This window comes from Girardinichthys multiradiatus, chromosome 7, assembly GCF_021462225.1.
Source record: "Girardinichthys multiradiatus isolate DD_20200921_A chromosome 7, DD_fGirMul_XY1, whole genome shotgun sequence".
Classification (NCBI taxonomy): Eukaryota; Metazoa; Chordata; class Actinopteri; order Cyprinodontiformes; family Goodeidae; genus Girardinichthys; species Girardinichthys multiradiatus.
Window position 1 is genome coordinate 10148564 of NC_061800.1, and position 26793 is coordinate 10175356.

Genomic DNA, 26793 nt, shown 5'->3' on the forward strand with positions numbered 1-26793 from the left:
TGAGAACAAGGGCCCGCCAACTGGCCAAAAACTTACTGAATAAATTGGATTTTAATAGTCAGAAAAAGTTTTCATAACTCATTCACAGAAATGTGTAGAATATGGAAATAACACATTAAGTGGGACATATGCTTTTAAATCCTTCCTTTTCACACTTAAATCATTCAGTTGTGCTCTATATAAAGTGAAACTGCAATGCTTTTGTCTGTAGCTCCACAGGCTTCTTTTTTACTCCTGTCCGGAGGTGCTTCTGAGAGGAACTGGTCTTGGTGCAGTTTCTTAAAATGGCATTGAGGCACTTCACAACCTGCCCCCGCTGCACTTCCTCCTTGATACTGGCGGAGGTTGCTGAAGGCACTCACTCATCCTTGAAGTGCTTCATGCAGAAGAAGAGGAATTTCCTCAATGATGTTGGAACATTTCGATGAAAAATTAATTTAACCAGGCACTTCAAAGAGGTTCTGATGCTGGGGGACAGTGTAATAAATTATGTGGGTTAATACACCCAACAACAGAAATTTGGACTTGCCCTGATTCTTGGATTTACCTTTCTGAACTCAGACTTCAGGCTCTGAAGCTCTGTAGGCTTCCTACGTTTTTGAGGACTTAATTTCCTGAACTGCTGACTTCAACAGGATTTCGCTCTGGCAGCCTTCCTGATTCCTTCGTTTCCTGCATCAAGACATTAAGCGTACCCTGTCCACCCTCCCATGTAAGCCACTACATCTTGGATTTCTACATGGTTTTTCCAGTCTCCCTCAAACAGCACCAGAGGATACATCAGAACGAACACCCCAAATCCCTCAACCCCTAGCGACCTGACTGCATCAACTTAGTAAGCCGTTCACTTATCCAACTTAGTAATTTATCACTAGTTTTGCCTCATTTAGTTCCTTGTCTCACCAGTTCTCTTCCCCTTCCTTCCATACAGTTGGAGATTCACTCATTCATGTTCCTGATTACTTGTTGCACAATAAAACATTATTTTACTGATTTTTGTTCTCCGGAGTGTACTTCTGTATGTGGGTCAGATCACACAGACAGAAATAAAAATGTCAGATATGCGTATTGGTCACCAGAGGTCCATGACCTTGTTTACTGTGAGGTAACAGTTCAAAAAACTGAAAGATTTGACCTAAACAGAAAATAAAGGTATCTATGCAGCACCAGGAGATACTAAATTCAACATGTTGGCACTCCTGCAGATTTCAAGTACAAAACAAAACCGATTTAAAGCCTAAATAAGAAATGTTTGTATTAAATGTTCCCCTTAAGGCCAAGAAGTCAGGGTTCCTTTTTGAAAACTAGACAAACTCACCTTTCCAACAAAGTATAACTTATCTTGGTAGCACCTTCTCCAGTCACGTAATTTGTGTGTATCAGATGCGCAAAGGCTGCACAAATTTGCAGGCCCCTTGCAGCTAGCTTGTGTTGTATTCCATTAGCTTGCAGCACTGTGTTATTGCTAGATAATTGGTCATTCATAACGGCACAGAAGAGGAAAATGACCAGTTTGGAAGTTATGGACAACATTTTTCAGACCAGTGACATGAAGATGGAATGGTTCTTCAGCTGCGTCGATTATGATGACAAAGATGTGCTTTGAAGGAGGTGGCTAGTTCATGGTTAAGTTACAGTGTTGTTTCCTATTTTCCACAACATTCCACAAGATGGCTTTGTTGATGACTGCCTTGGAGCTTTGCTCTCTGAGAGACTCATCATGGCAGACCTTCCCTTTATCCAGGACCCTTTACAGGTCAAGGGTCAGGAAAAGGGCAGCTAAATTCTCCGCAGACCCCACACACACTGCACACAAACTGTTTAGGCTTTTACCTTCAGGTCGGGGCCACAGAGCGCTGTCTGCTCAAACCAGCCGCCACAGAGACAGTTTCTTCCCCAAGGCCGATTCTCTGATGAACACTTAACAGACCAGAACAACACCATGCATGTTTGGACTGATCTCACGTTATATTCCATTGTAAAGTCAAGTGTATATATATGCACATTTAAAAAGATATTCTTTATTTCCACTGTTAGCCACATAAAAAAATAAATTTTAAAAAATCTTCATTGGAGTCAAATTCCTTGGTTGTCTGTGCAAATTTGCCATCACTATCAGCTTTATTGACTAAGTTTGTCTCACAAACAAGGAATCTGACTTAGAGTTTCCACAACCACAGTATGTAAAAACACTTTAGAGGGATACAAATTTGGACAAGAGCTGGATGTACAGGTGTGTGTGGAAGGGTGTGTGTATTAGTATTATGGTGGATGGTATATTGCACAGCCTTAGTTAAAATAACATCAACTATTTTCTTGTACTTTCCTTTCTCTTTGATTCTATTTCTTTCTGACTTGAAAGAAAGATTTCTCTGGACAAAAGTCTTGGATTTTAAATGGATTTTAAATCACATGGTTTCTCCCCCACTAAAAATGAAAGTGAACGTGCTTCAGCTCTATAAGAGGAAACTGGTTCAAGCCTAAAAGACACAGTCAGTTTTGCCTGCAGTGCCCACTGTAGCTACTTGAACTGCAACACATTCCCAACACATTCGCTTTTGTTTTTTGTTTTTCTGGAGCAACACATTTACAGCAAAGGTAGGAATCCTCACACTGTCCTTTTTGTTTTATTCTCAAATTGATTTTAGATCATTTAGATATTATTTAGTGCTTCTGTTCCTCAAATAAACCCCGCAGCTAATTCAAATAATTTATTTATGTCCGTGTTCTAGGAGTGGAAATCAGACTTTGCTCTGTTATGTTTTATTGCTGAATAGCTTAGAATTGCAATCTGTCCCTGCCGTCAATATGAAAGGGTGGGTCTGTCCTGACTTTAGGTTTGATACTGTTTACATGTATAGTACACCTGTTTTAAACAAGCACAATTCATCAAATAGGCAAAATCCCAACCTCTATTTAAACAGTAACCTCTGAATAAATAATCTTCCTGTTATTTTGCTGCAGAATTTGCATTAAAAAATCACCGGACTATTTTAACACTTTCGGCTGAAGTTGCAGAACAGTTGTGTTTCATCTGTGTAAAAAAAGCCAAACTGATTATACTACTTTGCTTCTCTAATTAGGCCTAAACATGTTCCAGAGTTCTGCAGGTCAGCATCAATGTTGCTATAAAATACCAGCAGCAGTTCAGATCAGCTTCTATATTTCATAATTTTGCTCTTTTATATTTTGCTATGTCACTTAGTGAACGTCCACATAGTCACTTCAGGGCTGACCTTTGGTGCTCATGAAGAACTGCTGAGACAAATGAAGACGAGGATACAGCTGATACTCTCAAACTTCCTGGAAAGCTTCATCATCATTGTTTTCTGTCCAATCACATCTCGTGTTGGGTCAGATGTGGAAGCATCTATGAATCTGGTGCCAGGTACTGTTTTTTTATTTTTTATTTATCTAGTTAGACATGAATTGAACCAAGAAATAAAACTGTTGAGATTTAAAGCATCCTTGTCCAAATAAAGAGAAAAGTAAAAAACTGAAAAGTACTGAATCTACAACAAAGCAGTTTAAACAATGAACATTCAATCAATATATCAAAATAGTGCCTATCTAAATCAGGACCAGCTTTAGTTTCAAAAAAATAATAACACAACTGTAATAATGCAAAACTTTCCATTTATCTTATGTTCCTTTTTCTTTTGTCAGCAGGAGATCGGAAAGTCATTCTGGTCCTGATGCACCACACTCGAGATCAGAACTACTCCACAGCTGGGAGGGAATGGTCTGAAACATTTCCCAATGTCATCCTGGGTGCTCATGTTCTCTTCCACGAGACTGTGCCAGGATTACTGGGGTGTGCCAAAAATGTGGAGGCAGTCAATCAAATAGTTCAAGTATTAGACCAACTGTCCCAGAATCAACAGATCAGATACCCAGAGCCAGACCATGAGGATCAAGGGTTACTTAGACGGCATGGTGAACATCCGAGGAGATGTTTTCCTTATTGTAAGATTGTGGTTGCTTTTCTTGTGGTGGTGTTTATTTTATTTCTTGTCATTTTCTTGCTGCCGAGGAGATATACACATGGAAATTAAACACAATCTATTAATCACTGTATGCAATATATGTAGGATGTTCAGTTTGTACTTAATAAAACCTAAAATGCATTGTATTTAAACTATGATACTAAATAAATCTTAAAGCAGACTATGTGACAATAAAAACAGTTGAAAAACATTCATTACAGAAATAAAAATGTTTAATTAATCACATTTTCATTGTTGGAATTAAACTTTTTGCAAACCAGGCAGAAGAATGGCTGTTTTGCAACCAACAGACAGAACAGTGACAGTATGTTTCCGCCACGACTAACTGAACAGGTGTGAATATATGGAAAGTAAACCAGGTGGAGCTAGGAGACAGATTAGTTTGGGCAGGTGAACCGAATAAACTTAATAGACAGAACAAAACGTGACTGGAGCAAAACAGAGACTCTTGAGCACAAACTAGAAAAACATGAGAAAAAACCAGAAACCAAAAACCAAACAACCCCAAATCATAACAGACGGAGGAAGGAGTACTCTGACTGCATCTTGAGCTACTGCTGTGGACGAGGATTAGGACTTCTATTAAAACTTTGAGATAGGTAAGGGACCAAAGGCAGGACCTCCAGCTCATTGAGAAAACTAAGAACAATAATTACTTTTACATCAGATTCTCCAGTAACACCCAAAAAATTGACAAATTTATTGCTTGGCGTTTTTGTGGAAAATAGACGTAGGGGGGTCAGCACGTCTAGAATGTGTTGTAACATTTTAATGGGCCTGTTTCTAGGTTCAGTTAAGGTATTCCTTTGGTGCCGTTTGTAAAGTTACACACTCAGTAGCTAACAGTAATATTTTGTGACCTTTAGCCTTTCATGATATAAAAATGGGGGATGTCTCAGAGTCACTTGTAGCCACACACACAGATGGATGGATGGATGGATGGATGGATGGATAGATAGATAGATAGATAGATAGATAGATAGATAGATAGATAGATAGATAGATAGATAGATAGATAGATAGATAGATAGATAGATAGATAGATAGATAGATAGATAGATAGATAGATAGATAGATAGATAGATAGATAGATAGATAGATAGATAGATAGATAGATAGATAGATAGATAGATAGATAGATAGATAGATAGATAGATAGATAGATAGATAGATAGATAGATAGATAGATAGATAGATAGATAGATAGATAGATAGATAGATAGATAGATAGATAGATAGATAGATAGATAGATAGATAGATAGATAGATAGATAGATATTTTCACATTCCTTTTCATACAATTTAAAAATTTCCTGTTTGTAATTATGTTTAAATTGAAAAATATTTGAACAGCCTTTTAAATCCTTTTCCAGGGAGTTTCATTGTTTCACTACAGCCACATAAATACACATTTGTTTGTGACTGGCTCCTTCTCTCCTTCACCAGCTCTGAGAGTGTTGGGAGGTGGTAGACAGCAGCAGCAGACGACAACAAAACAGCAGTCTGTGGTCAATTTTGGCATGAATATGACTTGTTTATAACTTGTAGTTTACATTCATATTTAGAAACCAAATATTTTGAGTTAAATCATCTTAATCCTGGGATTATTTAACTGCTAACTTTGTCAGTGTTCCCAAGTGACATCGACACTAGCCAAAATGTTTTGAGATCTCATTTTCAATAATTATTTCATTATTTCCACAGGGTTTGAGTTAGGTTATGATTAGGTTATCAGCTGCATTAGAACACCCCACTAGTTGTCTGCACATTTGCACATTATTGCTGTGTGTGTGTGTGTGTGTGTGTGTGTGTGTGTGTGTGTGTGTGTGTGTGTGTGTGTGTGTGTGTGTGTGTGTGTGTGTGTGTGTGTGTGTGTGTGTGTATTTGTGTCTTGTGTTCACATGCAACCCCTCCCGCTGGGGTTGGAGGGAGGGATCGGTTGTCGTGGTAGTGGACACTACCATCCATTGATTTCTTCTAAGCATTTACTCAGTGCTTGAATGGGTTCATAGTCACCTGGTGATATCATAATGTATAGCTGTGTGTCGTCTGCATAGTTATGATAATTTACGTTGTTGTTTATTAAAATCTGAGTTAGGGGGAGCATGTAGATATTGAACAGGAGGGGCCCTAAGATGGACCCTTGGGGAACGACACATGTGATTTTTTTTGTGGTCTCTGATGTAAAGTTACCTACTGACACAAAAAAGTCCCTGTCCTTCAAGTAGGATGTAAACCAATTGAGTGATGTACCAGAAAGGCCGACCCAGTTTTCCAGGCGCTCTAATAAAATGATCAACAGTGTGGAATGCTGCACTAAGGTCCAATAATACCAGCACTGTGGTTCTTCCACAGTCTGCATTTATACGGATGTCATTGAACACCTTGACAAGAGTGGTCTCTGTACTGTGGTGAGCAGGAAGCCTGACTGGAAGACACCGAAGCGGTTGGTCGTTGTTAGGAAGTTGTTTAACTGCTGAAACACAGCTTTTTCAATAATCTTACTGATGAAGGGGAGGTTTGATATAGGCCTGTACTTCTGTAGAAGCAGCTTGTCCGATGAGGTCTTTTTTAATAGTGGTTTGATAATTGCTATTTTCAGGGCCTGGAGGAAAACACCTAACGAAAGGGATGGTTTATTATTTGTGTTAAATCAGATGTTATGACAGGCAAAGCTTTCTTAAGGAAAGCTGTAGGTAAAAGATCGAGACAGCAGGAAGAAGAGCTTAGTTGGTGTACGATTTCTTCTAGGGTTTCATAGTTTATTTGGTGAAATTGGGAAATTTTGTCAAAATCAGTTCTAGTTGGAGACAACATTGGTACTGGAGTTGATGTGGATGTGTCGGGGAAGGACTGTGGGTCGGACCAAAGCGCAGACAAGAGCTCGGTAGCCGCATCATAATTTATTCCACACTCCAGGTAGTATGGCAAAACGAAGCATGAACAAAACATAGTCATGGTGCACGTAGCATAGAAACGTAGCATAAACGAAGCATAGACATCACCGACATAGAAACAAGGAACCAGCGAGGAACTAAACAAACAGAACAACTAATATACACAGAGCACAGAGAGGGGAACAAAAGGCAGGTAATCAAAGAAACAGGGAACAGGTGTGACAAGGAACAGGTGAAACAAATACAAAGGCTGAGGATGGGTGAAAGGACTAAAACAGAAAACACAAACTAAGCAAGAGAATAAATCAGAGGAAATAAAGAACTAGAATAACTATGAACTAAAGTAAACAGAGAAACTAGAGGGGAACATAGAAACAATAACTTAAGAAATAAACAAAGAGCCATAAGGAGAATCAAAATTACAAAATAAACCAACAAGTCCAAAATGTCACTCCATGACAGGATATGCTGACTGCCTCTCTGTTCTTTTGGGTTTTTCAGTAAAGAATTTAGCAAATTCATTGCAGGCCCTGGTAGAATGGAGTTCAGATGTTACAGTTACAGGAGGGTTTGTTAACCTGTCAACCATGGCAAATAATGCACGAGCATTGTTAATGTTTTCGCTGATGATCTCAGAAAAGAAAGATTCCCTTGCATTTTTCAGTTGTAGGTTATGTCTGTATAGTCTCTCTTTATAGATAATATAGTGAACCTGGAGTCCAGTCTTTCACCACCTGCGTTCAGCTTTTCGACACTCCTTTTTTCCACTTCTGACTGGTGGAGCGCTTCTCCATGGAGACATTTTCTTCCCAGAAACGACTTTCACTTTAATTGAATCAATGATGTCCGAGATTTTAGAATGAAAGTTATCTACCAGCTCATCTACAGTGTTACAGGGCAAAGTGGAGGTAGAAGAGTAAATCTGGTTAAAGGTTTCAGCAGCACTGTCCTTAAAGAAGCGTTTTCTTATCATGTCTCTTTGGCAAACTGAGCCATTGCAGATGATGCTTTCAAAAATAACAGAAAAGTGGTCAGATAGAGCAACATCAGTTACAGACACCTTGGAAATGTTTAGACCCTTAGTGATGATCAAGTCCAAAATAGGTCCCTGTTTGTGCGTTTGCTGTTTAACATGTTGAGTCAAACCAAAATTTCTAAGAGTGTCACATAGATCTATTGTACTTCTGTCTTCAGGATTGTCCATGTGAATGTTGAAGTCTCCCACAATAATTAAACAGTCATAATCAACACATATCACAGATAAAAGCTCATTAAAATCACTGAAAAAGTTTGTTTTGGACTTAGGAGGCCTGTAAATATTCAAGAACATGGTTCAGATCGGGCTCTTTTTCTGGAGAGCTAAATATTCAAAAGAGTGAAATTTGCCCAGAAATACTTTTTTACACTCTAATAAATCTTTAAACAAAGTGGCCACCCCTCCACCTTTTTTTTGTTGTCTGCTCTCACAAAGAAAATTGAAGTTCGGAGGCGTCGCCTCTATCAGAATGGGAGCTTCATTAAATTCATGTAACCATGTTTCTGTTAAAAACATAACATCAAAATCGTGATCAGTAATGAGGTCATTGATTAAAAATAATTTTCCTGACAGAGATCTAATGTTCAATAAAGCCAGTTTATATGACTTAGTTGCTGATTTTAACTCTGTGTCTGGTTGTACCTGATGGTTTATGGCTTTTAATTTTAATTGTTTATTACTGTCTCTTATCCTTTTAGCTTTGTTCTTTCTGTCACGTATAAGCACAGAGATTTTACAACTATCTCCTATTACGGTCCTATGTTTTTCATGGATATGCTCATTTATGATTGAGTTACCACTGGGGCCCAGACTGTATCAAAGAGAGGAGATTTGAGGCGGGACTTCGGGCACAAGCTTTCTAGCGTATCTGCCTTCATGAAAATGCAAAACATATGGTAATGATCCGAACGCGGAAATTCATGGGAGGAGGATATGCAAATGTCATCCCTTACCACCTGCAATGCATTTTTCAAAACCTGAAATGGTTTGGGGCGTGTGGATTTAACACGTTTGAAATGCAGGTGCTAACTGGGACGCAAAAATGTCTGCTGTCACTTTGACTAGAAGGAGGCATAGCTAGAATGACAGATGACAGGGAGAGAGAATCTTCTGTACAAGTGCCAACAGATTTGGGTTGTCAAAAATAAAAATATTAAAAATAGATGAGAATAGAGGATTCTATGTAGGATTATCCAAGCTCTGATTTGGAGTCAATCACAAACAGAAGCCATGATATTTCTCCTGTGGTAAAACTCCTTGCAACACTTCAATCAACATAATTCCAGCGTAACTTCACTGTCAGTGATCATCTGCTGAATCCGCACCAACCTCATCATGGCAAAATGAGCACATAACTGATCAAGCGCACATAACTGATCAAGCGCACACAGCCTATTATCGCACATCATGCAAAAGACCCACTGTGCTTTGATGTTGATTATATAATTAATATTAAAGAACTAAAGACATTATACGGCAGATTAAATCTGTTCTATTTATATTTTTGGAGTTTTTTTGGGACTTTATATTTCAAATAAGCTTTTTTATCGGCAAAAAAATATTTAATTAAATTTAATTAAACATTTTTAGCAATTTTGGAAAGACCTTGCAATGTAAGGTAGCATACTTTTCATCATTCATAAGCAGAGAAATCTATTTCTCTGCTCACTGTGACTAAGCACATCTGCTGCCTGTCTGAATTTAAATATTGCCCTGAGACTCACTGCTTCTGGAGAGCCAGTTGTTTTGAACCTTTACAGGAATAAAAGTGCAATCATTTTGAATGAAAATTAGTTTTTCTGTTTTGTAAAAACAATATTCTTAGTTAGTCACACATATATTTTCTTCATCTTAATCTATTGTGTGGACCAGATTTTATACTGTTACTCATTTCAAAAAGTAAAAGTTGTTCTGGTACCTGGGGCTCCTATACCTGCATGGGGGGCAGAAGTGGAAAGAGAGGCACTGCTGTCTGGTCTGGTAATGCTACCAAGTTTGCCTGAAGAAGTTTCAATTTTGGGCGTTATGAGAACGTTTTTGTATCAGCCATGTCGATAACGAGGACAAGGCTTTGCGGTTTTGTGCTTTTTAAAGCTTTTGGCCATGGTTAAGTCAGTTTTAGGTTTGACGATGAATATTCGTGCTGTGTGGATTCAGCAGGGACTTCCTCCTGTTTGACCCGATGCAGGTAGTCTGATTACGGACAGCTGCTCTCTGCATGCTCCTGCAGTCGCTGATTCGCTTAAGGACTGTCAGTAAATTTCTGAACTAAACTCACTGTTTCATGGTGATATTGTTTTGTGTCTTTCAGGGAAATGTATGTGCGTCTGACCAGCTGATTTTATTTGTGATCCGCTGATTGCGTGTAATTCACGAAGCTGACTCTTTTTCTTTTCTTTCAGCCTTCAGACAAATTTATGATTTGTAAATAGTAAAATTATGTTTCAGTTTGACCCATTCTGGCCATTGTGATATTTAATATTATTGTAGTCACTCTTGAGTTTTATAAACTTTTTCCAGCACTATCACTTCAAAATCCTAATTTCACCTGGTCTCATAGCCAATCAGTGAACAGCAGTCTCTTCAAGTCACATGTAGTCCCTACTCAGCCCGTACCTTCTCAGCAGTTTATCCCAGTCCACTTATTAAAAGCGACTTTGGGATTGTTTTTCACTAAAGTTGCTTGCAAGTCTTATGAGTCACTGGTTGCAGTTTTTTGGGCTTGCTTTTGAACCTGAAGTTGCTTATTTGGGCTTGGCTTTCTTTCCGAGTGAATTATCTTCCTGCTTCCTTACAATAAAGCAAACCCCCCACCGTTTCCTGGTTATCGCGCCTGCCCGAGATGACTTGGCCTACCCCAAACAAACTCATGCCAGAGCCCAGAGTGACAGGAAATTGAGGGACATGACAGCGTAAGAATGAGTTGCAGTATTTGTATGCGGGTAAAATATGGGGAAAATATAAAACATGTGTCTTTTCTCCTGAACAGCGTTTAAAGAAAGTTTTTTGTTGACCGTCTTTATTGTCATTTTGCTGCTGTATTCAAAATTTGTATGGTGAGAGGAATAAGTATAATTTTGCTGTTGCTTATGTATATTGCCATAATAAATGTATACATTTATACAAGTGGCCTCTGCATTACACAGTGTGGCAGGTTACCCATTGAGCTTTTTTTGAACTTGTTCTCATAGAGCTGGTTGCTTGTTTCTCTTGTGAAATCTAACGAAATCTACGAAATCTTAACTGTAAACATTAACCCTGGAGCAACAAGCAAGAAGCAACCAAGGAGCACAGCGTGAACATCCTCCTCCTCTCTGCCGCTCCTGGCAGTCTGTCAGTGTTGCAGCCTGGTGTCTGCTACCATGACACGTGACAAAAACAGTGAGCCATCATATCAACCCATCCTTTGTGTTTCTGTATTTAATTGCCCAAGTAATAAATATAATTAAAAGTGACATGAAATTGAAAAAGTAGAAAATGCAGTGCCTGCAGAGAATTACAAGGAAACAAAGTAGCAAAAAACAAAGAACAGCTTCAATATATAGAGCCATTCAAATGAACGTTCATGATGTTCACATTACTACACTGGACGGGGAGAAAAGGAATGGAAATGCGGGCAGAGGGGAGTGGAGGCGGTGGAAAAGGGGCAATTTTTCTACAAAACTGCACTGTAATCTTTCTGTTATAATGTAGATATTCCTTTACTAACAACTAGTGGATTTCTTGTAAACCATGGGGCTTCTCTGAAACTGAAAGCGAAAGTTAGAAATCTTTCTGACGTGCTTGTTCATTCAGCTGCCTTATTTAGTGTTTAACCCGACAGCAGATGAAACACAGCAAAGGTAGGATTTTAAAAAGTTATATTTATTTCCTGGTTGGAATGCAACTTAGCCTTTTCATAATATAACATTTATAAGGGAACCAGATCAATGTTATAGTATTTATGACAACGTTCCGCATTTATTAAAGTTTAACTGTCCTAAAGTGGAAAGAGTGAGTTTTGCAACAAGAGAAAACGTAGTGGTAACGCTGCTTAATCACAATAAATATAGTTTTCCATTCTTTAAAACGTGTACAGAAAAGTAATTTGTAAAACGCTGAAACAAACTAATGGAATATTATGACTTGATCTAGCTTTCTCTTTTGTAGTGAATAAAAAGTGTGAGTCATACACACTCTTATCTAAAGTATTTCCAAGTGACAAAGAACATAAGGTTTTACTGGGAGGAGTATTTCAAAGCATATGGTGCATTATAATTGTATAATGGCTCTGTGATATCAAACTAATATACTGAAAATATATTAGATTAGAAAATATAAATATATTAGATTAGAAAAAATAAATATATTAGATGAAAATACAGTTAAGCCCAACAGTATTCATCCCCTGGTAGATTTAGGTATACAGGTACATGTAAAAAAATAGAACAATTAGAATATTGCGATAAAGTTCAATACTTTTTGTCACTGATTTCAGAAAGTGATACTTATGTTACATAGATTCATTACACACAGAGTGAAATATTTCACGTTTTTGATGGTTATGGCTTACAGAAAATAGATGGGTGGATGGACCTTGTATGTGTCTTACTTTGTGTTTTTTTGTGTTAGGCAACCAAAACATGTGGAATCCTGTGGGTGAGTGAGTATCTCAGCTGATATGCAACTTGCACGGATTTGTACTGTAATGACCTTTTTTGTGTTATATTTTGTTTTCTCCACCACCAGTTAAAGTGCAGAGAATCACTACAGGGGAAACCTTTGGTGCAGATGAGGTTCTGATGAACCAAGTCAGGAGAAGGGTGAGGCTGGAGGATACAAGGTGGAATGCACAACACGTCATCCTTTTCTGTCCAATCACCTCTCGTGTTGGCTCAGATGTGGAGGCAGCTTTGGGAAAAGTGCCATGTAAGGCATCAGGTTGTTTCATTATAAACTGAATTGTAAATAGATGAATCGGTTATCAAACAGTTGCAACTTAACACACCTATAGTACTTAGATTAACTCTATGTCTACAAACTTAGATATGTTACAAGAGACAAAACATGCTGGTTTTCAGGAACTTTCTCATAACTTCTCCTTTTTCTGAAAAACTGGCTGTTATCACTCCAACTTGACAGGGAAATGCACAGCCGTGTTTCGACAATGATCAATGATCAAGCACAACAGCATCACATTATTCTGATTGTACATATAGATATATATATATAAATTTGACTTTATTTAGACAGAGGTTTCAGGCAGCCAGGTTTGCCAATATCTTGTCATGACAGGTTGATAAACCAAGTGAGTGATCATGTTTCTTCCAAAGAAAATGGTCATTGTAATCATATTTGCAATGCTCAGGAAAAGTATTTGTGCTCCTTTAGCCTTTTCACATTGTGTCATGTTACAACGACAAGGTTAAATATATTTTAATTGGAATTTTATGCAACAGACCAACACAAATTAGGGCATGAATGTGAAGTGAAATAGGACATTTGGTGTTATGTGCATTTTTATTAATCCCTGTTGAACACAAACTTCTCTTTTCGCTGTACCTCCAGTGGTAGACCTTATGGGGTAAATGCCTAACTCCTTTGTGCTTTTAGAGCCTAAAGTTTTTGCCTATTCTCATTTGCAAAATTGCTCAAACTCTCAGATTAGTCAGAGGATGTCTTTCAACAGCAATTTCTGAGTCCTGCAACAGATTTTCAGTTGGATTTAAGACTTTGACTGGGCCATTCTAATGTATTAATATCTTTTGATTTAAACCATTAGATTGTAATTTTACCTTTCAGCAATACATGCATTTTTAACATCGCGTTTGGATTACTTGCCTGCCGACCAGAAGAAAGAGGCATGAATCTATCACCCATGTTTTGTACACCCTCCTCTGGCTGAGATGCAAAATACTTTATTTTGATATTTCCTGCTGTACTTCCAGCAGAATCCGGAAAATTAAATATGGGATTATTATTTTTAAACTCAAAATGCCAACCTTGTCTTCGTGTTGGGATGTCCGTCTCCTGGCTCTATCTCATATTTCTCTCCTCTCTTTCAACAGATGGTCAAAGGGTCATCCTGGTTCTGATGCACCACACCCGAGATGCTTACTACTCAACTGCTGGAAAAAAGTGGTCTGAAACCACTGAAAACGTTGACTTGGATGTTCACATTCTCTTCCACGAAAGTGTCCAAGGATTAATCACATGTGCTCAAAACAATGAGGCAGTGTTGCAAATACAAAATTTTTTAGCACAAAACAAAAATAATTCAGTTTTGCATTTGACTTGGGATTTGCTTAGGTATTGCTATTGGACGTTGCTTTGCATTTTTTCTTGGGTCTGGAATTCAGGTTGGCCTTGGATGAGACTTTGGAATTGGTTTTCACATTCAGGTTGGCCTTGGATGAGACTTTGGAATTGGTTAGGCAAATTAATTTCCCCTTTGGTTCCAGATTTGGTGCTTTACATCAGAAAACCAAAAGTTACGAAAGACAGTTTTGCCTAATACAAACATTTTTATGTGCATATACAGTTTGTTGCTTTATGGGTCTTACGCACTCTCACACAAAGATAGCTGTTGGAATTGTGTTTATATTTACTCAGGCACAAACTCGATTACATCCACAGACAAGAAAACATGCTGCAGCTAAGTCAGAGTAACTATATGTATAATTACAGAAACTTAAGACATTTGACTTGTTTCATACATAGGCATACTCACATGCACACAAATCACAGCCTCACCAAGGCTTGTGCCAAAGGCTTCACTGTTATATTAGATTGATCTAATTTACTTTTTATTCCGCAAATAATGTTGTTGCAATTGTTAAATCATATTCAGTTGTAGTGTTTATGATTGGGAAGCTGGTATAAAAAAATGTTTATTTGGTTGCGTTTTAATGCAGGTCAAATAAGGCTCTTTATTTGAATTATTTTCTCTCTTCTTATTGCATATTGTTAAACCTGAGTTAGACTTCTGCCTATAGCCAGTTTAACCAGATTTGTGGGAACTGCCTCCTTTGAAAAATGATCAATAAAGTTTGAAGGAATGATATAGTTACAATCAGCCCTGGTGATGTTTTTTGAGTACACATGTACTAAATTCTGGTAGACATCTTGATGAATGAACGAATGGATGAAAGAATGAAAAAAAACATCAAGGCTTAATTAAAACCTTGCGAGGGGGTGTGTAATGATCTGACGGAACCAAACCTGAACTTGAAGCCTTAGCCCTAAAAGCTAACTTTGCTAGTCACTAAAAGAACACCACACCCACAATTAAATGTGGTGGCAGCTTCATACTCTGGAGTTCATTTTCTTAAGATGGAACAGGATTTATTGTCAAGGTGGATGAAATCAGGACTGGTTCTAAATTTATGTCCGTTTTGACCTGAAATTTTAAGGGGCAAATTCACAAAGCAGTTAATTCTCCATGTTTTGCAGCAGTTATGCTTCTAATATTTGCTTTATTTGTACACTGGATTAACAAAGCACTTTTTACTAAATACACGAAGGAGCTATCCCACTCAAGGAGTCCCGTAGATTTTCTCATCAGGTCCAAGTCGTTCTCTCTTCAGCTGTAAACACAACGAATGCTTTGGTGATAAAGAAAAGATTAGGCTTTTTAATTATTTTTTAATCATCCTGGGACCTATGACATTTTTGAAAGTAAATGTTTAGAATTTTGAATACCCAAATATTACAGGTTGGTTTCTTTATTGTATTAGCTTTTTATTAAGTTAAAATCCAGTTAAAATTGAAAGCTTTATTGATGTCCACGTCCATACATGCACGTGTCTTTAATCTTTAAATCAGTCAGTCAGTCAGTCATTTTCTACCGCTTATTCCATAGTGGGTCACGGGGGAGCTGGTGCCTATCTCCAGCAGTCTATGGGCGAGAGGCGGGGTACACCCTGGACAGGTCGCCAGTCCATTGCAGGGCAAACTCTTTAAATCAGTTTTTTCTCAAATAAAAGCTCATTTGGTTGTGTATGTGTGCTGAGATACAATTTAGGGGTTCTTCAGCATGTCATAGACACAACAGCTATTTGATAAGTTGGTTGCTTTCGTCTATGACAGAGGAATGAGTAACAAGATGGTGGATCTGGTGGACCATAAGTTGCACGTAAGACCATGTGCTCTGTACCCACTGGTGTTTCAACAAGAAGTGTTTAAGGAACAACGTATCTTTGGAAAAGCAGAATATCTCAATCTTTTTCAGAGTTCATAACAGAGAGCAGATTAAGTAAAGACTTACAGTGCCTTCCGAAAGTATTCGGTCCCCTTGAACCTTTCAACTTCTTGCCACATTTCAGCCTTCAAACATAAAGATATAAAATTCTAATTTTACGTGAAAAATCAACAACAAGAGGGACAGCCAGCCAGGAAAAGGGATGACAGTGGACTTCCCGTGATGTCACTGGTTGTATAAAACACCCCCTTTCCAATGAATCGATCTCTTCCACACTGCTCCCATGCGGGATTGGACAGGAGAGGCACAGCACGCTAACGTCTCTTTGCAGGCAAACAGACATAACTCTTCAAACTGGATATAAGAGTGTCATAAGATTATGCGGTCATATGCACTAAGTTAAGTGCAAATGAATTGCTGTTTGTGTACCCGGTATTCATTCATGAACGGGGATAATTAAGGTACAAGCATTACTTGACTTTCTGTCTGAGATCTACAGAAGCAAACTGTTTCCAGAGAGTTTCCCAGCAGAGACCCTGTCTCTACAAAGTGAAGCGATTCCCAAAGGAAGGACAACGGGATGCATCACCATGGTAACGTGCAGTTTGGTCGGCGGACAGAGCGAGCCGCCCCACCCAACAGCTACGGAGGTTAGCTGAAGCTAATCTTTTGTTCATAGTGGATGCTTTCTTGAAACTTCGTCGTTGCCCAGACTTCTCCTCAGCACGGGTCACATATGAGGTTAGGTTTGGGCAGAGTGGTAGAAGTAGCTTAGAATGAAATGATCTAAACGTTTTTCATTTTATGAAGTTTGGTTTTGTTTGTGTGAAACTCAGCTATCTTGGTGCTAGCAGGCTATCTGGTCAGCACATGCTCAGTTTTGTGTTCTGTGTTTGTGTGTTTTTAAAGTTAAGATAAACTTTACTTGAAGGGTGATTTTAAACACAGAAGATATGCATTTTAACTCTTTTATTGACGGTATTTTAAAAGGTGTGTGTTTGATTCAGGTGCTAAGCTATCAGCTTCTTTTGTTAGCTTTAACTGCTAACAGCTAAGAACACGTGCTTGCCTACTAAGATCATTTACCCAAAAAGGTTGCTAGTTTTCAATCCAGTAAAATAATTCACTAAACATTGTTTTGCTAAAATTGATAACTAAGTAAACACCATTAAGCCCCATTTCTCCAGAAAGATTTGGTTCTTTTCCAAAATATGTCCTTAAATATTTTACTATTTCCTAAATAATATTTCTTTAAATATTATTTTAATAAACAAAAGCAGGTAATTAAACACCGTTGAGAATTGGTCATCCAGAAGGTTGGTTTTATTTAGCAAATCATTCTTTAAAACATCATTTTATTAAAATAATATTTTATCTGATCTTGCATTGTGAATGGATGTCTAAAGGTATGCTGATTATTGCCTAAGTTGGTTCCAAGACTAACTTAACTTCATTTCCAGATTCTTAAAGATAATCCTTGGTCCTCAAGCATAAACATTGCATGGTAATGTTGCATCACTCTTTCGGTCATGGTTTTCAACCATCTTTAATCAACTTGTTTATATTGTACAGGTCCTTCTCAAAAAATTAGCATATTGTGATAAAGTTCATTATTTTCCATAATGTCATGATGAAAATTTAACATTCATATATTTTAGATTCATTGCACACTAACTGAAATATTTCAGGTCTTTTATTGTCTTAATACGGATGATTTTGGCATACAGCTCATGAAAACCCAAAATTCCTATCTCACAAAATTAGCATATCATTAAAAGGGTCTCTAAACGAGCTATGAACCTAATCATCTGAATCAACGAGTTAACTCTAAACACCTGCAAAAAATTCCTAAGGCCTTTAAAACTCCCAGCCTGGTTCATCACTCAAAACCCCAATTATGGGTAAGACTGCCGACCTGACTGCTGTCCAGAAGGTCACTATTGACACCCTCAAGCAAGAGGGTAAGACACAGAAAGAAATTTCTGAACGAATAGGCTGTTCCCAGAGTGCTGTATCAAGGCACCTCAGTGGGAAGTCTGTGGGAAGGAAAAAGTGTGGCAGAAAACGCTGCACAACGAGAAGAGGTGACCGGACCCTGAGGAAGATTGTGGAGAAGGGCCGATTCCAGACCTTGGGGGACCTGCGGAAGCAGTGGACTGAGTCTGGAGTAGAAACATCCAGAGCCACCGTGCACAGGCGTGTGCAGGAAATGGGCTACAGGTGCCGCATTCCCCAGGTCAAGCCACTTTTGAACCAGAAACAGCAGCAGAAGCGCCTGACCTGGGCTACAGAGAAGCAGCACTGGACTGTTGCTCAGTGGTCCAAAGTACTTTTTTCAGATGAAAGCAAATTCTGCATGTCATTCGGAAATCAAGGTGCCAGAGTCTGGAGGAAGACTGGGGAGAAGGAAATGCCAAAATGCCAGAAGTCCAGTGTCAAGTACCCACAGTCAGTGATGGTCTGGGGTGCCGTGTCAGCTGCTGGTGTTGGTCCACTGTGTTTTATTAAGGGCAGGGTCAATGCAGCTAGCTATCAGGAGATTTTGGAGCACTTCATGCTTCCATCTGCTGAAAAGCTTTATGGAGATGAAGATTTCATTTTTCAGCATGACCTTGCACCTGCTCACAGTGTCAAAACCACTGGTAAATGGTTTACTGACCATGGTATCACTGTGCTCAATTGGCCTGCCAACTCTCCTGACCTGAACCCCATAGAGAATCTGTGGGATATTGTGAAGAGAACGTTGAGAGACTCAAGACCCAACACTCTGGATGAGCTAAAGGCCGCTATCGAAGCATCCTGGGCCTCCATAAGACCTCAGCAGTGCCACAGGCTGATTGCCTCCATGCCACGCCGCATTGAAGCAGTCATTTCTGCAAAAGGATTCCCGACCAAGTATTGAGTGCATAACTGTACATGATTATTTGAAGGTTGACGTTTTTTGTATTAAAAACACTTTTCTTTTATTGGTCGGATGAAATATGCTAATTTTGTGAGATAGGAATTTTGGGTTTTCATGAGCTGTATGCCAAAATCATCCGTATTAAGACAATAAAAGACCTGAAATATTTCAGTTAGTGTGCAATGAATGTAAAATATATGAATGTTAAATTTTCATCATGACATTATGGAAAATAATGAACTTTATCACAATATGCAAATTTTTTGAGAAGGACCTGTACATAGCCCATTAGTCTTCCCCACAGTACCGGCGCTGTCTGCCGGCCTCTGCCCCAGGAGGGAAGGGGACCACATCATGGGTCTGGGGGCCGGTTGCCACTAGGGGGTACCGGCGCCTGGACCTGGGAGTATAGAGTATGCATGAGGAGTGTGAGTGAGTGTATGACGTCCATTGTTGTTTATCCTTGCGTTGGGAGTGAGTGATTTTATGTGTATGCATGAGGGTGGGAGTGGGTGATTGTGACTGTGTGCCTGTTTTTTGTTTTGTTTTATTTGCAACAGGTTGGGTCTTGGACAACTCCCTCTCATGGATCAGCTTCCTCCCTGCCACACCGCCTGCCAGTGGTTGAGTCTCTACCCGCTGATGTACTTGTGGTTCTCGGTGTCCGGCGCTGGGTGCTTTGGTGTGTGCTGGCTCACTCCCGGTGGCTGCTTGCCAGGGCCAGGCCCCCTAGGCTCTGTCGGGTCTCTGCTTGGGGGGTGGTGTGTCCCGGGGTCTTGGGCCTCTGGGTCCATGGCTGGATCTGCTCGGGCGTGGACGGCTGCCGGCGGGGCCTGTGGGCTCGTCGCTGCGGCTCCCTGGGGCTTCTGCACAGTCGCTGCTGGGTGGTTACCCTGGGACTCTCCACTGCTCTTCTCTGGGGGGGTTGCGGTGGTTCTCCTGGGGTTCCTGTGCTTTGTTGGGCCTTTAGATGTCTGTGGCTTGGATCTCCTCAGTGTCCGTCCAGGGACCACGGGGCAGGCCTGTGGGTACTCACACTCGCTATTGCATATTTTTGTGGAGAAACCTTGTATACAAAAGTGCGTCCACACCCATACTCACAGGTGTTAAGCTTCAGGTCTTGACAGATACACAGATGTTCTATATTGGGCTGCACCTCTCACTAAGTACATTTTACATTCAGAATTACCGTGTACTATTTTGTTAAAAAAAAAAAACAGCTGCAGGTGTATAAGCAAGCAGGGTGTAATCTTGTATTCTCTTCATCCTTCTTTCTCTCCTCCACTCTTTCCTCCTTTTCTCCCCTTTTTCCCCCATCTCTCTCTTTTTTGAGCTTCTTTTTTCCTTTTTATTTCAATCTCCGTGTCCGTAACAATTGAAATATTCCCAAAGAAGTTTATAATAAAGTTTCTTTTATAAATCAAGCAGAGCTTTAAAGCATTAGCTGTGATGCTCTCCTTGTGAAAGTAAATCTGTTGGGCAATTTCTTGGCACTCAGACAACAATTCTGAGCGATACTCTGCCGGACAAGACACGGTAAAATAAATAAAAAAAATAAAATAAAATAAAAAATAAAATAAATAAAATAAAATAAAATAATGTTTTAAAGAATGATCTACTGAATAAAACCAACCTTCTGGATGACTAATTCTCGACGGTGTCTCATTAGCTGCCTGTATTTATTAAAATAATATTCAAAGAAATATTATTAAGGAAATGGTAAAATATTTAAGGAAATATTTTGGAAAAGAGCCAAATCTTTCTGGAGAAATGGGGCTTAATGGTGTTAACTTAGTTATCAGATTTAGTAAACTAATGTTTAGGGACTATTATTTACTAGCTTGAAAACTAACAACCTTTCTGTTAAATATTCTTTAGCAGGCAAGCACGTGTCCTAAGCCGTTAGCATTTAAAGCTAACAAAGAAGCTGATAGCTTAGCACCAGAATCAAACACACACCTTTAAAAATACCGTTAATAAAAAGGGTTAAAATGCATAAGCGTGGACGGCATGTTATGGCCGATCTTCTGTGTTTAAAATCACCCTTTAAATAAAGTTTGTCTTAACTTTAAAAACACACAAACACAGAACACAAAGCTGAGCACGTGTGCTGCAGATAGCCTGCTAGCACCAAGATAGCTGAGTTTCACACAAACAAAACCAAACTTCATAAAATGAAAAACATTTAGATCATTTCAATCTAACTCCTTCTCGTTGCCCAAAACTTAACCTCATGAACTGTGCTTAGGAGTTGTCCGGGCGACGATGAAATATGAAGAAAGTTCTGTGAACAAAGGGTTAGCTTCCAGCTAACCTCCGGAGAAGCTGGGCGGCCCGTTCTGTCCGCTGACCACACTGCACGTTGCCACGGTGATGCGGCCCTCCTTCCGATCGGGAACACAGTTTGTTTCTGCTGGCCTCAGAGAGAAAGTCAAGCCAGGCTTGTACCTTAATTCCTTTCATGAATGAATCTACCAGATACACAGACAGTGATTCATTTGTACTCATCTTAATGCATATAATCGATGATCGTATGACCCAGTTGAAAAGTTTATGTCTTTTTGCCAGCAAAGAGACATTCGCGCGCTGTCCCCCCTATCCGGTCCCTCTGGAGGCCGTGTGGAAGAGGCAGGATGTAGCAAGAGCGGTGCTTTTATTTGGACAGTGATGTCACAGGAAGTCCGCAGTTACCCCGATTCCTGGCTGTGCCGGAAGTAGGTTAATGCATTTATTTTGAACGTTTCAGGAAAGTTTGTACTGGCCTTTCACATTGTAACCATGGCTGTGGGTCCCAACATCAGACTTTATCAGTTAAATACCTGAATGTTACTAAATCTCATCTGACTCTGAACTTACTACGATTCAGTTCCACACAGGTTTATGGCTACAACACTGGGTCATCTGTTATAATTTACTGTCATGATAGGAGACTCCCTCTCACACTTCTACACTCAGTTGGTGAAATAGACCTTGGTTACCCACTCTTTATTAATTTATTCTGACTAAAATTCACCAGAGTCAGGACAATTCTAGACAAATAAGGTGCAGGAAAAATATTTTGGTTTGCATAGTGAAAACGCACCTTTGTTAGGGAGAGCTTTGCATTGGCACATGGGACTACCTGGAATTTTCCCTGTGGTTCCACCCGTGGAGATGCTGTCACGCTTGGCCCCGTAGTCATGCAGCACGCTCTAGTTTGTGGTGCCATGATGCCTCAAAGACCTTCTCTACCTCTTCTGCTTCCAGAGATTTGCTCAGCAAGCAGCCACGGAGTGGACCTGTACACACATGAACGAGCGCTACTGGCATGGCTCAGCTTGACACTGCAGTGAAAAATAGACTCTTTCTTCCAGATTCTCCCTGCCTCCGGCCACTACAGAATGAATATAAATCTCCATCTGAATTCAAAACAGGAGAGAGCACCCCAGGACATTTGCTCCGTCAGGGTTTCCGCGGGGTAGTAAAAGGTAGTAAATTAATAATAATTAATAATTACCAAATGTTCATGAGGTAATTTAGGCATAAGGACAAACACTTGTTTCAAGGCCGAAACAACAGCCATCCGCATTGTGTGAGACAGAATTCTGACCCAGATTTAAAGGCATTTACTGACGCAGAATTTAAGCCTCATATGATGTTATTGACCTCAATAAGCTATCTGAATAACAATAAACTATCTGTCAGGGTGTGTTACCTTTTGGACTCTGTCTTGGCTTTGTGTTTTGTTTTCTCTTCAGTTATTTTGAGTGTTAGGCTGTGTTTCTCTCCCTCCTTGTTCATAGCTCCTTTAGTTAGTGTCATCTTTCTTAGTTATGACTTAGTATGGTTTTCTCTTTGTTGTCATTATTGCTATTATTATTATGTTTATTATTATTGTGCTCTGTTTATCTTACTTCTCCAGCCCCTCTGGTTAGGTTGTGTTTACTTATTGTTTACATTTTGTTTGTTTACATCCTAGTCCTCATGTTCTCTGCTTCCCTTCCTGTCAGTTCAGTCTGTCTGGTGTAAGGTTTCGTTACTCTGTAATCTGGTTTGCTTTGTGGGTTCCTTGTTCGTTCTTAGGTTGTGGTGTTTCTTATGTTCCCTCTAGTTTCTCGGTTCATGATTGTTCTTTACTCTCATTTGGTTATTTGTTTATAGCTTCGTTTCAGGGTTTATTAGTCCCTCGTCATGTTTTAATCTATGTATTGTTTTCACCTGTTCCCTCTGCCTTCCTGCCTCCTTGTCACACCTGCTCTTAGTTCCTTGATTACCTGCCTTTGTTCTCGCTCTGTATATTAGTTGGTTTTGTTTCATTGTCCTTTGCTGGTTTGTCATTTCACACCCGATCACAACCCCTGATTAAATTCAGCATTTGCTACGTTCCTGCAGTGATACTCGAGTAAGTTTTGGACTATTTTCATGCTTGTACCTGCATTGAGTTGTGTTACGTTTTGCTTCGCCTTGAAACCTGCGAATAAAACTGAAGACGATTCACAATGCTGCTGCCAAGTTCTTGTCTGCGCTTTGGTCCACCCCAAAACCACAATGTGACACTATCTGAACAAGGACAAGACAGACTGACCAAGGGAAATGATAAGCCAAAGCAGAGAGAGAAATGAGGCTTCATCTCTATGATGAGGAGGTAAAAACACTAAGCACCCCCTGCCCAACCAACCCACACAATAATTTGCACTGGATGATCAGGAACAGTCTGTGCCTTAGGGCGAGCAGTGACTTTAAGGGGGGGGACCTTGCGTAATCCAGCCTGATTCCTCAATATATTATTTATGGAGAGACGTTTTTGTGGTCTGTACTCACATAAATGAGCTTTTTTTTTAACTCAACACAGTACAGATTTGTAATTCTACCGTACAGTAATAGAGGGTTAGAGCTGCACAAGGTGTTTTGGAGTATTATCTCAAATGTGTTTAAATATCTTTTTGTGTGTGTTTTCGATGTTTTCTTTTAGATTTTTATCGCTCATGTCCAAAGCTACCGCACCCTGTTGGCGGTCAGACGCCTTGGAGCTCCACCGGTCCTTGGACCCCGGAAACAGTCACCACTCTATCTAAAGACTCTTAAAGGAATGACTCCCAACCAGTTTCTAACGTTTAGCTCTTTTTAATCTAAATTAAGGCAGAGGAATGATTACAGAGATCAGCGTTGAGGCTCCCGTCTCGGACCGTCACCGTCTGTTAGAGGATGACGAAGAGCCTCGATAGAAGGTCACATGTAGTTTTATATCTGGCACTCCAATGCAATGGATGTGCTCTCCCTCAGTGATTATCAGTAGACTATGTGTCACCATTGTGGTGTCTATCTGTTAGATTGTGTAGTAGCGGGTGTCCATACTTAATCTAAATGTGCTGTAGCTTTCTAATCAAACCAGTTATACCAGCTGCTCCACTATCTACCCCAGTGCCCCAGCTTCAGGTCATTTATGACAAACCTTGGGCCATTTATCCTTGTACTGTATGTTTATGAGCTTCTTATCCTATTGTAACAAAATGGAAACATTAGAACTTATACTTTACTTAACTATAGTATAAATGGGAAAAACAGCTATGAGCAAATTAATAAAGGTTATTCCTAACATCCCCCCTGTTGAGGTGTCATTTAAAGGCACCTCACTAATTTAGATCAGTTAACCCCCTAGGCACTGGGCAGTGGACCACCTGCAACTGGGTACCCACCCCCAGAAACAATCATTCAACCCTGTATGTGTGTTAAACCTATATATGACCAGGAACACCATCTTTCCGGTAGACCTAAGCAACAGTTGATACACCTAGTGGAGACAAGTCTAACCCCATCAAACCTGTATGTGCATGAATTAGAGAAAAGAGAGAGAAAGGACAACAGCCTGAAGCACAGCAGAAAATTCTGTCTAACATTATGTGAATCAGTTAATGTAGACCCTAAGTGTTGATTGTCTTCATCCATCTTCTCTGCCCCCTGAGCGACATCCATCCCCAAGCCTCTTTTGGCAGGTTCAGCTACCTGAAAAGGTTAGTCTTAAAATGGAATATAGAATCATATGTTCATACCTGGCCGATTACACCCAATTGTAGGTAATCAACAACTACTATTACTATCATTAAAACAGTCCACATAGTGGCTTAATCATATGGATCTTAGTCAAAAATATTTCATCACTATCAAAAACAATGTAGCTGTTTAGCACAATTAGAAAACATTTTACTTTAAAGCAGCCTCCATTTATTACTTAACATGTCCTAAAAATCAACCTATGGAGAGGTGAACACATAACTAAAAATAACCTGCGAGGTCCTATTAATACTTTCATTCGCAACATGTGCTTAACTAATTTCATTTAATGTCATTAACTTATCTGGTACATCATTCATACCATTAAATCAAACATTCTGATTCCTTTAATATCCACATTATTTATTAAGTCACAGAAATCCCTGTAAAAGATATCGGGTCAGACGGCGGGCCCCCTTTTCACTTATGGGTTATCCTCTGTCAATCCAGTGAGCCTGATCACGGCCCCCTCTTTCTTACATCCTTGATTTGAGGGGCCCGACCCCTTAACTATTGGCATCTGACAGGCGGTTGGCACTCTCAGTCTCCCTGAGTCCATGGTTGTAGTTATTCCCCTAAAGGGTGTCCTCCTCTTGTATCAGTTTATCTTTGACTATGTGTTGCATCTTATGTGATATCAACAGTTATGTTGTGTAAGCTGTAGCAGTGAGCGGTGTGGCAGATAAGCAACAAGAGCAGATATATTTAATTAAGGCAGCAAAGAGATGATTAGAAAAGGCCACAGAATCATACATCCATAACAATCCCCCTGTTGAGGTGGGAAGAACCCACGTCACATCAATCAATGTATCTAGTGCGTATGGACCTAAGCTAGAATATGGGAGGCAGTTCCTTCCGGCCGTCGCGTAACCACGCCCCTCAAACGGAGTGCCATCTCTCTGGTAACTGCCTGCAGCCCTCAGTATGTGCACCCCCTCTGTTTCCCATAGAACACACCTATGCTGCTGTGTGTCTGAAATTTAAATGATTAAAACATCGCAAATAGATGATAATGCCCTGTTGAAAAATTTAAAACAACAAAAATAATAAAAAGCTAGAAGCACAGCGGAAATGAGCAGCACAATGTGTATCAGTATATTGTAGACCCTGAATCGTAAACCCTGTTCAATTATCTATTGCAGTCATCTGGTCCTCCTCCTCATAGCACAGTATCATAATTTCTCCATCTCTTTGGTTTGGTTCCATGGGATCCACATCATCACTTGTGCTGAAATATTCAGTGGACAACATCGGTGTGTGCTCTGGCACCACATCCATTTGATATTCTGGTAATCTCAAACCTCTGGTATCACTGGAACCAATCGCACGATCAATACACCTGAGGAGGAGAGCTCGTATACACGTTGCACAACAGCATACATACACTGCGATCAACCCAACAGTCAATGAAGTGAATATACTCACCAGTAGGTTTCCCCATTTTCCAAACCACATCTCAAAGATTTTTGTGAATTGTTCATCGTTTCCTTAGTGCGATTTTAATTCAATTGACAGTGATTGCAATTCATTTACGGCCTTCGTTAGAGATCCATCAGGTGCTGTAATTGTTGGGAATAAAAGAACAACAAGCCTCTCCAAAAATATCACACAACCGTTATTTTTTCCTTTTTGCTAGGATCATATCCATAGCTATTGTAATTTGACAAGAAATAATTTCAACATCCCATTTACACAGCCTTCAGCTGTCTCTCCTCTTTTGCCTTGGTGTCATTTATAAGATT

General features: G+C 39.6%; 1 long non-coding RNA gene across 2 annotated transcripts; it reads left to right on the forward strand.

The window, feature by feature from the left end:
- Positions 1-9813: 9813 nt before the first annotated feature.
- LOC124871859 lies at positions 9814-14991 on the forward strand. Of its 2 annotated transcripts, XR_007039132.1 has the most exons (4): positions 9814-11782; positions 12552-12578; positions 12669-12848; positions 13988-14991. It is a non-coding gene; the product is annotated as an uncharacterized LOC124871859 (long non-coding RNA). The 2 variants fall into 2 exon arrangements; XR_007039131.1 differs by having other exon boundaries at positions 9820-12578.
- The last annotated feature ends 11802 nt before the right edge of the window (positions 14992-26793 follow it).